General features: G+C 31.5%; 1 protein-coding gene across 1 annotated transcript in view; it reads left to right on the top strand.

Moving 5' to 3' along the window:
* The first annotated feature begins 241 nt into the window (after positions 1 to 241).
* LOC111083023 overlaps positions 242 to 4,611 on the top strand; it is a 15,319-nt gene continuing 10,949 nt past the window's right edge. The window contains exons 1-2 of the mRNA XM_022394644.1: positions 242 to 349; positions 2,613 to 2,753. The gene's annotated coding sequence lies outside the window, so the exon portion shown is untranslated. The remainder of the gene's footprint in view (positions 350 to 2,612; positions 2,754 to 4,611) is intronic.

Genomic DNA, 4,611 nt, shown 5'->3' with positions numbered 1-4,611 from the left:
ACAGATAGCCCTTGTGTAGCTTTGTGCATAATTAAAAAACAAACAAACAACGTAAAAAATGTTTTCTCAGGTTATCCTTAACAACGTAAAAATGTTATCTCAGTATATCCTTAACAACGTAACTTAACGGCCGTACTGTTGCTGCGTAATCTATTATTAAAACTATTGATTGTATATTTTATTTAGTTTTAAACTATTATTCGACACCGATATATCTTTATTCTTGTTAATTTTACATGTTCCTGTTCTTCCTGTCCGTCTTGCTACTCCTCATGATTGATGTGATGTTATGGAAAACATTCATTGCCTCTGGCAGAAAAAGAAAATTCTGAAAGTGCTTACGGACGAGGTGAGTGTTTTTTTATATCAACGCTAATACGTATTTCCAGTGTAAATTAATTATCACAATTTTGCATGTATGAGGGATAGACAATAAATAAAATGCTCTGATTAATCGTCACGAGGTACAGAATAAAAATTCAGTCTAAAGAGTTTTGAGCTTCTGGTGGTGTCGTCTCAATTAAAAAAAAAAGGACAAAACTCAGGGTGATGAAGATAAAATACGGTATAGGTCATTTCAAGCAACATTTTTCGTAGGCTTAGAGCTAAAAATATTTCCAAAACTAGGCCCACTCGTTAAGCCTACCTTTTCTTCTATTATTTTTGTAGTCTTTAAAATATAAAAAACTACACAAAAACAGAACATAACAAAAATGTAATGACAACAACAACAATGTTATATTGTTAGTATTCAGTCAACGTGAAACAATGATACCATTTGTGAAGGTGCGAACTTATGTTAACAATGCCATAATAATTGATGAAACACAGTCAAAAGTTTGAGGTGTCATATAGTGAGCTATCAGGGTTTTTGTTTATTATAAACCATTTGATATATAGCTGTTTTTATCAGAAAATATAACCAAGAGCTTTAAGTGATTATTTGGACGTTTCACAATTTCTGGTCGATTTTTATACTGGTGTAGAATTCTTGCTTAAACAAACAATAACAAAGTTAGATATTGTCATAAATAATGTGTTTAAACAGTCCCGAAGTAAGCTATGACAAAATGAAAACTAAACGTTTATACATATAAAAAAAATCATGTTTTCTATTTTAAGATGACACTAATTATGCCATTTTCACTGCTCTAAAACGTTTAATTTGGTTCGAAAATTTTGTCTTTTTTTAAATACACTCTTAACTGGACATGTCAATAACTAAAATTGAGTGATATGTTGACAAAAGTTGACACACTAGAACAAAAGTTAGAATTGTTTGGAAGGTCCTTAGCTAAAACTTAGAATTCTCGCTAAAAGGTATAATTGTCAGGAAGACCTTAGCTAAAAGTTAGAAAACTAAAAGTTAGTATTGCCAGGAAAGAACTTACCTAAAGTTAGAATTGTCGCTAAGTTAGAATTCTCAGGAAAGACCTTAACTAAAAGTTAGTATTGCCAGGAAAGAACTTACCTAAAAGTTAGAATTGTTTGGAAGGTCCTTAGCTAAAAATTAGAATTCTCGCTAAAAGGTATAATTGTCAGGAAAGACCTTAGCTAAAAGTTAGAATTGTCAAGAAAGACCTTAACTAAAAGTTAGTATTGCCAGGAAAGAACTTACCTAAAAGTTAGAATTGTCGCTAAAAGTTAGAATTCTCAGGAAAGACCTTAATTAAAAACCAGAATTCTCAAGAAAGACTTTAACTAAACGTTAGAATTCTCAGGAAAGACCTTAACTAAAAGTTAGTATTGCCAGGAAAGACCTTACCTAAAAATTAGAATTGTCAGGAAAGACTTTTAACTAAACGTTAGAATTGTCGGGTAAGACTTTTAACTAAACGTTAGAATTGTCAGGAAAGACTTTAACTAAACGTTAGAATTCTCAGGAAATACTTTAACTAAAAGTTAGAATTGTCAGGAAAGACTTTTAACTAAACGTTAGAATTCTCAGGAAAGACCTTAACTAAAAGTTAGTATTGCCAGGAAAGACCTTACCTAAAAATTAGACTTGTTGCTAAAAGTTAGAATTCTTAGGAAAGACCTTAATTAAAAACCAGAATTGCCAGGAATAACTTTAACTAAACGTTAGAATTGTCAGGAAAGACTTTAACTAAAATTTAGAATTGATACAAGATGACAAAAAACTAATAACCTGAACACTTTCCAAAGCGCTCAAGTTATATATAGGATAGATATATCATATTGTATCAAGACTTACTGAACCTACGTGTTTTTCTTAAATTACAAAAAATAGAATTGTCAGGAAAGACGTTAACTAATAAGAAAATAAATAACTTATCAGTAAAACGTTTTCAATCAATTTTTTGCCATTTCGAGTTACGTAATGTTTGTCACTTTCTCAAAAAATTGATTAAAACACGATTTTGTATTTGTTTAACAAAGAATAAGATTAGTTTCTCGTGCGATATAATTCTCTATATATCTATTACACCTGTTATTATATAAAATCCTGAACCTATAGCTGAAAAAATACACTATTACACAATAAGGATGTTTAAAGTCCATTATATTACGGTTGACGAAGTGCTGAATGGAATTGGAACACACACGTATATAAAGTATTTGATAATCTTGAGATTTATTTTATTCTGTAGGAATTGCGTTTCATATTGGAGAACCGTGTAAGGATACATGTAACGATATTCTACACCCCATTTATTGCAACACTACCAGTAACCGGTGCGAGTGCAAACAACACTATCCCGTTAATGTTAACAACAAGGACTGTGTCAAGGGTAATATGTTGACGTTTTACTTTCTTAACCCTAAAATGTATTTTTGTTTATATACAGGACTCAAAATAATTTTTTTTTGGTAGATCCTTATCTTATAAAACTGCCTATTGTTTGGAATAGGAATAAAAACAAATCTATATTTATTCTAAGTTTTATTTATCTGATTATCTCGTTATATAAGCTATTTCAAGGTTTATGCAAAATAATAATGATAATAATAATTTTATTATTAAATAATTTTTTTCGACGAATATTAAATATTTTGACAATATGTTAATGGTTATATTTTGAATATCAAACTTAAATACTGAGGCAAAAATTGCAAAATTCGGTTTGTTTGTTTGTTTTGAATTTCGCGTAAAGCTACACGAGAGCTATCTGCGCTAGCCGTCCCTAATTTAGCAGTGCAACACTAGAGGGAACGTAGCTAGTCATCACCACCCACCGCCAATTCTTGGGCTACTCTTTTACGAATAGTGGGATTGACCGTCACATTATAACGCCCCCAAGGCTGAAAGGGCGAGCATGTTTGGTGTGACGGGGATTCGAACCTGCAACCCTCAGATTGCGAGTCGATTGCCTTAACCACCTGGCCATGCCGGGCCGCAAAATTCGGTAAATTCGATCTTATGTGAAATATATTTGGTGATTCGTTATTAATTCTATATTGAATATTAATCTGAACATCGAAACAAACTAATAATACAAAATCCAGGGAAATATATTCGTTTTTGGTTTCATATTTTCACCGTAGCTTTCACAAGCCAGATATTTACATCTTCCAATACGAAATCCAGGGAAATATATTCGTTTTTGGTTTCACATTTTCACCGTAGCTTTCACAAGCCAAATATTTACATCTTCCAATACGAAATCCAGGGAAATATATTCGTTTTTGGTTTAATATTTTCACCGTAGCTTTCACAAGCCAGATATTTTCATCTTCCAATACGAAATCCAGGGAAATATATTCGTTTTTGGTTTCATATTTTCACCGTAGCTTTCACAAGCCAGATATTTACATCTTCCAATACGAAATCCAGGAAAATATATTCGTTTTTGGTTTCATATTTTCACCGTAGCTTTCACAAGCCAGATATTTTCATCTTCCAAGAGCAAAATTATAGTTACTACACTATGTCAAGTCCCCCAGTGGCTCAGCGGCCAATCTCAAGGCTTATAACGCTAAAAAACCGGGTTTCGATACCCGTAGTGGACAAAGCACAGATAGCCCATTGTGTTGCTTTGTGTTTAACAAAAAGCAAACAAAAGCCTACGTTAAGGAAATTTTTATTTATTTTCTTCTGAATTATTTATATTTTGAAAACAATGTTTCCTTTCATTTTTCAAATCTCATTACTTTCATAAGTAAAAGAGTAAATCAAGAGTATGTATATCTATACATTAGTTCATAAATTCATGAAGAAATATTGTAGATTCAAAAATTGTTCCTAAGAAGAACGGCGTATGTTAGCTCGCCCTTTTCGAAAACTATTTTACAAGGTAACAGTAGGGAGCCTCAGTTTTTTAGTTTTCATCAGCTCAACCAATGTAAAACATATATAACTCTGCAAAGTATTGATAAGATTAAGAAAATTTCAGTTGTGCTTGTGTCAGCTGGCTGGTTTCTATTTCTTGAATAAATAATACAATAACTGATTTCTACATTTGATCTGATCAGTTGTGAACACAAATAGAACCATTAGGTAAAAATGATGTCATTATTTTGTAAAAGAAACGTTAGATTATTTTCTTAACAGAACGAAACGTAGTTGAAAATGATGTCATTATTTTGTAAAAGAAACGTTAGATTATTTTCTTAACAGAACGAAACGTAATCTCAGCAGTTCGCTGCATG

Source organism: Limulus polyphemus, unplaced genomic scaffold, assembly GCF_000517525.1.
Source record: "Limulus polyphemus unplaced genomic scaffold, Limulus_polyphemus-2.1.2 Scaffold2320, whole genome shotgun sequence".
NCBI lineage: Eukaryota > Metazoa > Arthropoda > Merostomata > Xiphosura > Limulidae > Limulus > Limulus polyphemus.
The sequence above is the reverse complement of the archived record's forward strand: the minus strand, read 5'-3'. Positions and strand labels throughout refer to the sequence as shown.